The 13,719-nt window shown below is 39.8% G+C and overlaps 1 protein-coding gene across 18 annotated transcripts in view; it reads left to right on the top strand.

Annotated features, from left to right (window-relative positions):
* Positions 1–13,719, top strand: part of CDKL5 (cyclin dependent kinase like 5) — a 213,662-nt gene that overhangs the window by 29,047 nt on the left and 170,896 nt on the right. For 11 of the 18 annotated variants that reach the window (XM_072816790.1, XM_072816786.1, XM_072816774.1 and 8 more), the window contains one exon: positions 5,986–6,081. The exons of the other annotated variants lie outside the window; for them this stretch is intronic. The gene's annotated coding sequence lies outside the window, so the exon portion shown is untranslated. The remainder of the gene's footprint in view (positions 1–5,985; positions 6,082–13,719) is intronic. 18 annotated transcript variants of the gene reach the window in all.

Below are 13,719 nucleotides of genomic sequence, written 5' to 3'. Positions count from 1 at the left end.
ATTGTCTAATCTGTGTCTAATTTGACAGTCTTATTTATTTATTTATTTATTTATTTATGATTTTATTTATCTATTCCTGAGAGACACAGGCAGAGGGAGAAGCAGACTCCACGCAGGAAGCCCGATGCGGGGGCCTAATTTGGAACTTGATCCCAGGACCCCAGGACCACGCCCTGGGCCGAAGGCAGGCGCCAAACCACTGAGCCACCCAGGGATCCCAGTCATTTTTTTTTTTTTTTTTTTTTCCCGACAGTCACTTTTTAAAGTAAACTCTACCCTCAATGTGGGGCTTGAACTCACAACCCTGAGATCAAGTGTTGCATGCTCTACTGACAGAGCCAGCCAGGTGCCCCCCTTCACATTTTTAACATAACCTTTCCAAAGCATACCACCTAATTTTCACAGAGACTGCAACTTTCTTTTTATTGGTTTGTATACTAGTTAGTTGAAAACCATGTGATAGCTGTTACAAGAGGAGTTGATGTAGTTTTGGGGAAGAAATGCAACTGACTTTTGGATGCTAAGCATGCAGCAGCTCCATTTAAGGGAGCAGAAGTGTGAAGTTGAACTAAACAGTTATCTATGAGCCACAAACATCTGTATTATTAGCATCAGCTAGTCTGTTTCGTAAAAGTAGTGGGGAGTTGGTAACTGTTCTGTTAAGAGAGATGCTGGAGGCCAGTATGGCTGGAATGCACGGTGCAAATGGACTTTTGTAATACATTTTATACTTTTCAAAAAAGCCCGTTTTCCATGAATAACCCTCTTTAAAAAAAATATATATATATGTAATACAGAGAACTGAATTCGGAGTGCCTGGAGAAAATCACTCAGTACAGACAAGATTGCTGTGAAGCCTTTTCTCCTAGTGGAGTTTACCCTCTCTCCCAGACAGAAGTTGTTTCTACCTCTCCTGGGGCGTGTAAAACCCCTCGCATATCCCTTTTTGCATTTCTCCCGTGTAGTTAATTCACCTGTTTGCTTCTTCTACCAACTCTTTCTTTGAGGAGCTTTTGTGTATCCTGTCTGGTCCATAGTTGGTGCCCAACAGGTTGAATGGAAGAGAAGTTCTGGCCACTTAAACAGGTGGCACAACCCAATCTTGTTGAGATACAGTTTTCATTGATGTGCCACAAGAAAATAAGCCATGAGTGTCTATAAGTTCAGTACAGAAAATATTTTAGTGTAATTATACTCAATTGATTGTATTCTATTCCATATGTCCAAGGCACTGTGCTATTTCTATTTTTTTTTTAATTTTTATTTATTTATGATAGTCACAGAGAGAGAGAGAGAGAGAGAGAGGCAGAGACACAGGCAGAGGAAGAAGCAGGCTCCATGCACCGGGAGCCCGACGTGGGACTCGATCCCGGGTCTCCAGGATCGCGCCCTGGGCCAAAGGCAGGCGCCAAACCGCTGCGCCACCCAGGGATCCCCACTGTGCTATTTCTACAAAGGCATTGAGTTTAATAATACATGGTCCTTGTCCCTGTCACCTGATATGTATCGTAGTAGGATAATGGGATATATGGAGAGGCAAGAGTAATTAGGAGCTGGAGGAACGTGTGGGACATGCAAGGTAGATGGTACCTGGACCGGACTGGGAATGCTAACACCAATTAGGGCTTCTCAGCATGTATTTGTTGCTCCAGACATTTGGATGGCAGTCTGGATATCCTTCAAACTCTCTTTGCTCTTTTTCTGCCACATACTCCCAGTCATTTTACTCCTACTTCTGGTTGTCTTCCCTCACAGTATCTTTGTGGTTTTAACATTCTTCCTTTGGCCATATCCCTCTTTCTGCCCTTGGTGTAGTGCTTTATTGTTTTAACTCTAACCCTTAGCTTCTGGAAATATGCTTTTCTCTCTTCTACGTATCCACACCACTTCATCATTGTCTCTCTTATGGCATTTCTCTCTCTCTTCCTCTCTTTCTTCTCTCCCCCCTCCTCCTAAAATTATACATATACATACCCTTTACTGGACTGTAACTTCTGAGAGCAAGTTGCATCTCTGTAGTTCTAAAACTATCTAGTATATAGTTTTATAATTAGTAGGTACCACATAATCTTTTAAATTTAGCTTCTTTTCCCCAAACTCAGTTCCTCAGATATTACTTTTTCTCTTTATGGACTAGATAGAGTTCTGCCTTTAATTCCACATTCTGGTCAGCAGATTCTGCTGCTTGTATCTTCAAAATGTTATTCATAACCCCATTCCTACCACTCTCATCAATGCATACCAATTAAAAGAAATAACGAGTGCATATTATTTCAGTATAGGTGCTGGAAATAAAAATATTACAGACTCAGTCCTTGCTGTAAGAATACCAACAGGAGAGAGAGAGAGACAGACAGACACACTTCATATCTGACACTTTTTGTGACAATATTTATTGAACACCTCTTTGTGCTGGGTGATATTGTAGCATAGATGTATTTTGGAGTCATTTTCCACAGGCTGCTCACTTCCAAGGGGAAGAGGCCTAGAAAATACAGCTACTGGATCTCCTCCATTCTAAAGTGCATTTTCTTTCCCAGGCTTGGACATTTCTGAAATCCAGATGAGTCTTAAGCCAGCCATGTATGTTTAATTTTTTTATTCTCCTTTCAAGAGCTATCAAATTGATGGTGCTTACAACTAGTAGAACCTTATAACTGGGGAACAAATATTAATGGTAGGGACGCCTGGGTGGTTCAGTGGTTGAGCTTCTGAAGCCTTTGGCTCGGTCCCGGCGTCCTGGGATCGAGTTCCACATCGGGATCCTTGTATGGCGCCTGCTTCTCCTCCCTCTGCCTATGTCTCTGCCCCTCTCTCTGTGTCTCTCATGAATAAATAAATAAAATCTTAAAAAAAAAAAGTACGTCTGGAATTACACTGTCAAATATGGTAGCTTCTAGCCACATGTGGATACTTAAATTCAAACTTTAATTAGACATTAAATTGATTAAAGTTAATTAAATAAAATGAAGATTGAGTTCTTCAGTAGCACTAGCCACATCTCAAGAACCCAGTTGTTTGATTAGTGGTTATTGTATCAGACAGTGAAGATGCAGAACATCTTCATTGTTACAGAATGTTTATGATAATACTTGTAGAATGTGGTTCCATGGTTATACCTGGTGAGTTGGAAAAGCTTTAGTCAGTTACTTGCTGCAGTACTATCATATGTATTTCTTCCTTCTGGGATGTCAGGAAACTTGTTTTTTCCTCTCTTCTGTGGTTTTTGGTTTTACCTTAGGGCCTTGGATAGTAAGTAGTAGGTACCCAGAAATAACTGGAGTGTTAAACAGTTGGAATAGAAGGGGGAAGAGCTCTGTATTTTCATAACAGGAAGAAGCTTAGCTGGTTTAATTTTTATTTATTTATTTATTTATGATAGTCACAGAGAGAGAGAGAGAGACAGAGACAGAGACATAGGCGAGGGAGAAGCAGGCTCCCTGCACCGGGAGCTCGACGTGGGATTTGATCCCGGGTCTCCAGGATTGCGTCCTGGGCCAAAGGCAGGTGCTAAACTGCTGCGCCACCCAGGGATCCCGCTTAGCTGGTTTTATTCAGTGTATCCTAGTGTCCTTTTTTAAAGAGGGATTTTGTTTTATTTATTCTATTATTTTAAAAAAAAATCTTTAAAAAAGATTTTATTAAAGCATGAGTGAGCACGAGTTGAGGGGAGTGACAGAGGAAGAGGGAGAGGAAAGAGGGAGAAGCAGGCTCCTGGGATGTGGGGCTGGATTCCAGGACCCTGAGATCATGACCCAATCTGAAGTCAGATGCTTAATCAACTGAACCATCCGGGCACCCCAAGTGGGATTTTGTTTTATTTTTTATTTTTTTATTTTTAACATTTTATTTATTAATGAGAGACACACAGAGAGAGGCAGGGACATAGGCAGAGGGAGAAGCACGCTCCCTGTGGGGAGCCCAATGCGGGACTCCCTCCCAGGACCCCGGGAACACACCCTGAGCCAAAGGCAGATGCTCAACCACTGAGCCACCCAGGTGCCTGGGGGTTTTGTTTTAAAACAGAGTACATTTTTTTATTCTTCCCAGCTTTATTGAGGTATAATTGACAAAAGTGTGTGTGTGTGTGTGTGTGTGTGTGTGTGTGTGTATTTAAAGATTTTATTTATTCATGAGAGACACAGAGAGAGGCAGAGGCAGAGGGAGAAGCAGGCTCCCTGCGGGGAGCCCAATGTGGCACTTGATCCCAGGACCCTGGTCTCCCAACCCATGCCAAAGGCAGATGCTCAACCATTGAGCCACCCAGGTGCCCCTGTATATATTTAAAGTGTGCAATGTGATCACTTGATACATGTATACATTGTGAAATGATTACTACTGTCAAGTTAATAAAAACATCACTTTATAGGTTTTTTTTTTTTTTTGTGAGAATGCTTAAGATCTCTCTTAGCATATTTCAAGTATACAGTACAGTATTATTAACCAGAGTAACCATGCTGTACATTGGATCTTCAGAACTTAATTATCTAATAACAGAAAGTTTGTACTCTCAGACAACATCTTTCCATTTCTCTATCCCCTAGCAATCACCGTTCTTCCCTGTTTCTACAAATTTAACTTTTTAAAAATTTTCATATACAGGTAATATCCTATAGTATTGTCTTTCTCTGGCTTATTTCACTTAGATAATGCCCTCTATGTTCATTTAGGTTGTCAGAAATGGCAGAATTTCCTCCTCCTCCTCTTTAAAATAGCTGAATAGTATTCCATTGTATATACACACCACATTTTCTTTATCTGTTCATCCATTAGTAGACATTTAAATTATTCCCATATTTTGGCTATTTGAGTAATGCTGCAGTGAACATGGGAGTGCAGATATCTCTTGAAGGTACTGATTTTGCTTCCTTTGGATATAAATCCAGAAGTAAGATTACTGGATTGTATAGTAGTTCTATTTTTAAATTTTTGAGGATTTGGAGGATTTTTATTTTTTTATTTTACTATTTTTAAAGTAGGCTCCATGCCCAACATGAAGCTCAACATGGGGCTTGAACCCATAACCCTGAGATCAAGACCAGAGCTGAGATCAAAAGTTGGACGCTTAACTGACTGAGCCATCCAGGCACCCTTAGGGTTTGGAGTTTTTTTTTTTTTTTGTAAAGATTTTATTTATTTATTCATGAGAGAGAGAGAGAGAGGCAGAGACAGAGGCAGAGGGAGAAGCAGGCTCCACGCAGGGAGCCCCATGTGGGACTTGATTCCGGGTCTCCAGGATCACACCCTGGGCTGAAGGCGGCGCTAAACCGCTGAGCCACCTGGGCTCCCCGGATTTGGAGGATTTTTAAAAAAAATTTTCAGCATTGAACATTTAGGAACTGTTACCTAGGTTCTTACCACTTATCAAATAGAATTCAGCAGGTGGCCCATTATGTTCAAAGGCTATGGTTTGATGCAATGCACTACAATGAAAATTTCCAGGTTTCTAAATTTGATATTTGTAGTATTACATGTCATTTCTCAGGGGAGATATAATTGGATGTCATAGAAATGTTTATGTGAACTGTTCACTCCTGTGGATTTCTCAGTGAGTGTGATTTGCAATGATTGGAGTAAAAGTGTCCTGAATCTTTTTATTTCCATTTTATGGAAAACTCAGATTTATGTTAAAACACAATTTATCCATTCTCTTGTTAATGGATATTTAGGCGGTTTCTTGGTTTTGGCGAATGCAAATAAATTGCTATGTACATCTTTTAGTGGGCAGATGCTTTCATTTGTCTTGGGTACATACCTAGGAGGAAAATTGTTAAGCCATAGCATATATACAGTATACCAAACAACTTTCTAAAGTAGCTGTACTAGTTTATGTTGCTTTCTTTTTGGTACCGCACTAAAGATTAAAGTTTATTATCTAGATGTATTTACTGTCTGAATATTCGATTTCCTCCACTACATGTCCTAGACCTTTGGGGCCATTTCCAAATGAATCTGAAAATAATTCAGACTTATCCTATCTTTCAGATGGCCTTAAAGGAGTATAAAAACTAAACATTCTATCTCTTCTTTTGATTGACTTTCAAGACCCATAGTTCTTTGAAGAAACTGGTTCCTGTCTTTGTAAGTTGTTTTAAGTGTTTTCATGTTGCCTTTTGCTATGGGAACTAGTGTACTTTGCATGGCATTGATATGACTAGCTATTATTGAGGGCTTATAATGTGAAGTCTTGTAGTTAAATCAAGGACAATATCCTTTTGAAATGCTACCAGTTCAGTTCAGGAAGTTTCAAACTGAGTTCTTACTTGGTAGGTTCTGTCCTATTCATCTCCATGTCCAAAGACTCATGAAGATGATTTTCTCCCCCTAAGTGAGGGAGAGAGAGATGGGGTGAGAGGCAGAGGGAGAGAGAGAGAATCTTAAACTAGGCCAGATGTGGGGCTTGATCTCACAACCCTGAGATCATGACCTGAGCTGAAATCAAGAGTTGGACACCCAACCAACTGATCCACCTATGCACCCCAAGACTTGTAATCCTAGTCTAAGGGATGTAGGAGACACACATAATGATATAAGTCCAAATATATTGTTACTAGAATTACAGATAAAGTGCGTGGGACCTCCATATCACAACATATCACATCTTACTTGGGTTGCAGAGAGGTGAATGTACCCATGTTTGGGTTCATTCATGTAGGGGGGTTAGTGTATGAGGTCAATCTTGAAAGGGTTTTGATTTGGATGGTTTGCATGCCAGAAGAAGGGAATTGCTTGGTGGAGTCATGGAGCAGGAAAGTATACAGATCTTTTTTTGACTTAGAAAAAGAGTTATTTTTACCAATAAACTCATTGTAAATTGAAAATAATGTAAGTAGAAAATTCATTTAATACATCTAACCTACCGAACACTGTAGTTTAACAGCCTATCTTAAATGTGCTCAGAACACTACAGTTGGGTAAAGTCATTGAACACAAAGCCTATTTTCTTTTAAGATTTTATTTATTTATTTGAGAGAGAGAGCATTAGTAGGGGGGAGAGGCAGAGGGAGAAGCAGACTCCCCACTGAGCAGGGAGCTTGATGTCAGGCTTGATCCCAGGACTCTGAGATCACGACTGCAGCCAAGGCAGACACTTAACTGACTAAGCCACTCAGGTGCCCCTATCTTTTTTTATTTGGGTATAGTCGACACACAATGTTACATTAATTTCTTGTGTACAAGTTAGTGATTTGACAAGTTTTTACATTATGCTTATGACAAGTATAGCTATCATCTGTCCTGTTAATGTTTCTAATTAGAATATCATTGACTATGTTCCTTATGTTGTGTTTTACTCCTGTGACTTACTCATTCCATAACTGGAAAGCCTGTTATCTCTCTCTCTCCTTCCTCTGATTTGCCCAGCCCCCACCACCTTCCCTTCTGGAAACCATCAGTTTGTTTTCTGTATTTATAGGTCTGATTCTGCTTTTTGTTTGTTTCTTTTCTTTTTTTAGATTACATTTATGGAATACTCATAATGGTATTCGTCTTTCTCAGTCTGAATCATTTCACTTAGCATAACACCCTCTAGGTCCATCCATGTTGTCTTAGATGGCATGATCACATCTTTTTTTGTTGTTGTTGTTGTTGCTGTGTAGTATTCCATTGTGTGTGCGTACACCACATTTTCCTTCCCTTAGGTTGCTTCCATATCTTGGCTATTGTACATAATGTTACAATAAACAGTGATGTATATCTTTTAGAATTTTTTTTTTAAGATTTTATTTATTCATGAGAGACAGAGAGAGAGAAGCAGAGATATAGGCAGAGGGAGAAGTAGGCTCCATGCAGGGAGCCCGATGTGGGACTCAATCCCGGGACTCTGGGATCACACCCTGAGCAGAGGGCAGATGCTTAACCGCTGAGCCACCCAGGTGTCCCTAGAATTAGTGTTTTCATTTTCTTTGGGTAAATATCCAATAGTGGAATTCTTGGATCATATGGTATTTCTATTTTGTATTTTTTTTTCTTTAAGATTTTACTTATTTATTTCAGAGGGAGAAAGAGCAAGTATGAGCAGGGGAAGGGGCAGAGGGAGAAGAAGACTCCCTGCTGAACAGGGAGCCTGATGTGAGACTCAATCCCAAGTCTCTGGGATCATGACCTGAGCTGAAGGCAGATAGATGCTTAACTGACTGAGCTACCCAGGTACCCCTACTTTTAAATTGTCTTTAAAGATTTTATTTATTGAGGGGGAGCACAAGTGAGCAGAGGGGCAGAGGGCAAGGGACAGATAGACTACCCACTCAGCGGGGAGCCCAAGGCAGGGCTCGATGCAGGACTCCATCTCAGGACCCTAAGATCGTGACCGGACTCAAAATCAGATGCTTAAACTTACTGAACCACTCAGGTGCCCTTATTTTTTTAATTTTTTGAGGAACCTCTACTATTTTCCACAATGGCTGCATCAGTTTACATTCCCACCGTGTACAAGTTTCCCTTTTCTTTTTCTTTTTTTTTTTTTTAAGATTTTATTTATTCATGAGAGACACAGAGAGAGGGAGGCAGAGACATAGGCAGAGAGAGAAGCCGGCCCCATGCAGGGAGCCCAATGTGCGACTTGATCCCGGGACTCCAGGACCATGCCCTGGGCCAAAGGCAGGCACCAAACCACTGAGCCATCCAGGGATCCCCGGTTCCCTTTTCTTTTCTTTATTTATTTACTTATTTATTTATTTACTTACTTACTTATTTATGATAGTCACAGAGACAGAGAGAGGGAGAGAGAGGCAGAGACACAGGCAGAGGGAGAAGCAGGCTCCAGGCTCCATGCACCGGGAGCTCGATGTGGGATTCGATCCCGGGTCTCCAGGATCGTGCCCTGGGCCAAAGGCAGGCGCCAAACCGCTGCGCCACCCAGGGATCCCCCCGGTTCCCTTTTCTTTCCATCTTCTCCAGCACTTGTTATTTCTTGTCATTTTGATTTTAGCTATTCTGACTGGTGTCAGGTGATATCTCATTGTGGTTTTGATTTGCATTTCCCTGATGATTAGTGATGTTGAGCATCTGTAAGCTGACAGACTCTTATTGGGTGAATTAAAATTCAGATACTGAAAGCTGTGAGATAAATTAAGGGAGGAGTAGTCTTGGGAATTGAAAGGAGATTGGTGCCCAACAGTAATATGGCTGGGCCAGATAAGCCTTGACAGTCAGCTGGGTAGGTGTCCAGACAGACAATGATCTGAGAAGACGCTGAGGCATTGGACCTGGTGTTGGGTGAGAGTATAGTGGTGCCTGGTGATACAGTGCAGGCAGAAGGTGAGATGCCACATGGTACAGGAAGTGAGGTTTGAAGGATGAAAATTTTTCTAGAAACCGATAGCTTCTTCTCCTGATTGATACAGACTAATTACAAGAAAATTGGACACTAAGAAAGGTGAAAAAGAAAGCAAAATCCCCTCAAATTCCACCTTAGAGAGAAGCAATACATTTTTCTGTTTAAGTCTTGGAGTATCCATTGATTTAAATTCAGTTTTATATACATGGAATTACATAGTTCTGAAAATTCCTTAAGCAAATTAAATTGATCTTGTTAGTGTTTCATGTGTGAAAGATTATATTCAGGTTAATATATGTTTAGAAATTGATTTTTTGAAACACTGTTTATATAAGCAGCTAATTGCTAAACATGGCAGTTTCATTTCACATGGTCATAAAAACAGCTTCTCCATATCAGGAATTACAGAGGAAATCTGTGGTGAAACAGTATGAGATACCCTGTTTGCCAACGTTAGTTTGAGAGAAGAACTCCAACTATATTTAAGATGAAACATTGTAGGGGTGCCAGGATGGCTCAGTCGGTTGGGGATCTGGCTTTGGTTCAGGTCATGATTCTCAAAGTCCTGGGGTGGGTGTTGGGCCTCCCTGCTCAGTAGGGAGTCTGCTTCTCCCTCTCCCTCCCCCCCTCAAGTAAATAAATACAATCTTTAAAAAAAAAAGATGAAACATTTTGGCTTTTATTAGAAAAACAAGGTTATTCTGATAATGTCTTATAAGAACCAATTAATATTGGGTATAAAATGGTCTCATACATAGGAACTCAATACCCAGTTCCAGAATTCTTCTTTTAAATAGGCAGCTAAGTACCAGTGAATTTCTTTCTTTTTTATTTTTTTTAAGATTCTTTCTTTCTTTATTAATGAAAGACACTGAGAGAGGCAGAGATACAGGCAGAGGGAGAAGCAGGTTCCACGCAGGGAGCCCGATGCGGGACTGATCCCAGGACTCTGGGATCACAATCCCAGCCGAAGGCAGATGCTCAACGGCTGAGCCACCAAGGCGTCCTAGTACCAGTGAATTTCTTAAGCAGCAAGCAAAGATGTAGAATAGTTTGCTCATTTCTTTTTGTTTAAAAAAAAGAAAAGAAAGGATTTTTTCATTGTCAGAATATATCATGTTCTCTAGCATGATTTTTTCTTCAAGGTATTATAACTCTATATCAGTAAACACAGTTCAGTAATAGTGGCATGATTCTCCATAAAATATGACATCATTTACTTTATCAATCCTACATTGACTAACATTAGGTTTTTATTCTTGATTATTCTGAACAGCACTGCAGCAGTCTAAAACCTTTGCAGTATCCTTCTTTGCCCATTTGTCTGTTTTCCTTAGCATAAATTTCTAGTGGTAGGATGAGGTTTTGAATTAAATGGTACCCATAAATTTAAAATATTGCTAGATTACCTTCCAGGAATCTTTATATTACTACTTGCAGTGAATGAGTTCATATTCCCATACCTATGAAAGAACACTAGATGTTTGTCAGTTAATTTAATCATTACCAGCGTGTTAGGTGAAAAATGATTTTTTTTTATTTAATTGATTACTAGTAAGAGTGAACAGGTTTACATAGATTTATTAGGTATTTGTATTTCTATTGTGAAGGTCCTATTTATATATGTTCTTGTTTTCTTTTTGTAAGAAAAGTTGTGAGATGCTAACTACAATTCTGGGACCATTGCAACTTCTGATCATCAACAAGGATTCTGTACTCCATTTGTGTGTGTGTGGTATGGTATGGTATCCAGATACCACCTGGGTGTCTTACAGTTCAACTCAATTCTGACACTGTCTACCTGGAGATAGCATCAGATCCCACAGATTAAGGGCTCAGTCCTAAAAGATTGCCTCTGCCTGCCCCACCATAACCCTCTAAAGAGGACAATCCAAGTCCATGTATGGTCACTTGGGCTTCTGACTGGCTGGTTATAGATTGGAAGTTCCAACAACCCCTTCCTTAGCTTTTTTTTTTTTTTTTTTTTAATTTATTTATGATAGTCACAGAGAGAGAGAGAGAGAGGCAGAGACACAGGCAGAGGGAGAAGCAGGCTCCATGCACCGGGAGCCTGACGTGGGATTCGATCCCGGGTCTCCAGGATCGCGCCCTGGGCCAAAGGCAGGCGCCAAACCGCTGCGCCACCCAGGGATCCCCTCTTCCTTAGCTTTGACTAATTTGCTAGAGTGGCTCACAGAACTCAGAGAAACATTTTACTTAACTAGATTACTGGTTTATTATAAAAGGATATAACTATGGAACAATGAAATGGAGATGCATGTTACAGGACAAGGTATGGAGGAAGGGCACAGAGCTTCTATGCCCTGTCTGAACATGACTCTCCCCAAATCTCCATGTGTTCACCAACCCAGAAGCTTTCTGAATATCATTCTTTACTCCTTTTTTGGGGACTTCATTATATAGGCACGGTTGATTAAGTCATTAGCCATTGGTGATTGAACTGGATCTCTAGCTCCTCCCCTCCTGGGAGATGGGGGTAGATGTGAAAGGTCTAACTCTCTTATGGGGGAGTTATCCTTAGGTTACCTAGGGGCCTTTCCAAAAATCACCTCATTACCATAACAAGAGACACCCTCATCTGTCATCACTTAGGAAATTCTAAGGGAAGACAGACCAAAAAAAAAAAAAAATATATATATATATATATTTCTTACTGTGTATCATAATATCACCCTAACATATTAAGGATATTTAATCTTTGTCTCATTTTTTAAAATGTTCTAAGTCAGGAGGTATACTTATTTACCCTTTGATTTTTTAAAACTATTTTGTAGTGAAGGATGTTAAGCACTTAATAAGGTATATAAGACATCAGTGAACAGTCTAGTGTATTGTCATAAAGCCAACATGTCTGTAACTTTACTCAGGTGAAGACTTAAACATTGCAGATCTCTAAAAGTTAGTGGTATATCAAGGGCTAGGAATGATGGGTATGGTCTGCCTCAGGTTCTGACAATAACAGTGCATTTTCTATAGAGAATTTAAAAAAACAATAAAAGTAATTCATTAAAAGTTCTGTTTTTTATCATCAGCTTCTGTTGACCATTTAAAAAAAAAACTATATAATAATATCTGCTTTACTTTGTGGCTTACCTGGTCATTCTTTTTTTTTTTTTTTTTTTGGTGAATAGAAGTTCTCTCTTTTTTTTTTTTCTCTTTTTTTTTAAAGATTATTTTAGAACATGCATGTATAAGCAGGGGGGAGGGGCAGAGGGAGAGAATCTCAAGTAGATCAAGACACCTCCCACCTCTCCCCACTGAGCACAGAATGCAAAGCAGAGCTTGATTTCAAAACCCTGAGATGATCTGAGCTGAAACCAAGAGTGGGATATTCAACTGAGTGACCAGGTGCCCTAGTTATTTTAATATAGTCTAGTTTATATGCTCCATCCTTTATGGTTGATGCTGGTATGCTCAGAGGAATATTCTTTTATATTATCTTTTAAGAACTTTATGTTTTGACTTTGTCACACTGAGATCTATAATATACCTGAAATTAATGTTTATGTATATTTTAAGATAGAGGTCAAATTTAATTTTGTTTTCCTTATGCATATCCAAATGACTTAGCACCATTTATTGGCAATGATTGAATTTTACTTGCTGGTCTGTGGTGGCAGCTTTGTTGTACAATAAGCATCCATTTTTGTTTCATGTATGATTTTTTTCCATTTCATGTGTGATTTCTCTTTCTGTTCTTTCATCTGTTTGTGCAATATACTGTTTTGTTTTTTTTTAAGATTTTATTTACTTATTTGAGAGAGATTGAGAGAAAGCATGAGCACGGAGGGGTAGACGCAGAGGGAGAAACAGACTTCCCGCTGGAGCTCGATGTGGGGCTCCATCCCAGGATTCCAGGATCATGACTTGAGCCAAAGGCAGACACTCAACCACTGAGTTACCCAGGCGCCTCCTTTTTTTTCCCTTTAATATACTGTCTTAATGACTGTGCTTTATAAGAAGTCCTGATACCTAGAGAGAAAGTCTTTTTGTTCTTCTTCAAGACTGTCTTGTTTTCCTTGGCTGCTTGCATTTCTATGTACATTTTTGAATAAGCCTGCAAATTTCTGTTTCTTTCTTTGTTTCTTTCCTTTCTTTCTTTCTTTCTTTCTTTCTTTCTTTCTTTCTTTCTTTCTTTCTTTCTTTCTTCTTTCTTTCAGATTTTATGTATTTGATAGAGAGCGTCAGCATGCTTGCGCACAGGAGGGGAGGAGCAGAAGGAGAGGGAGAAGCAGGTCTTCCTGCTGAGCAGGGATGGATCCCAGGACCCTGGGATCATGACCTGAGCCAAAGGCAGACACTTAGCCACCTGAGCCATCCAGGCTTCCCAAACCTGCAAATTTCCATTAAAAAACTTACTCAGATGGATTAGGTTTGTTGTATTGGGTATCTAAATCAATTTGGGTAGAATTAATATCTTT

Source organism: Canis lupus, chromosome X (assembly GCF_048164855.1).
Source record: "Canis lupus baileyi chromosome X, mCanLup2.hap1, whole genome shotgun sequence".
NCBI classification, from domain to species: Eukaryota; Metazoa; Chordata; class Mammalia; order Carnivora; family Canidae; genus Canis; species Canis lupus.
Note: the sequence above shows the minus strand (reverse complement) of the source record. Positions and strands in the feature narration are given on the sequence as shown.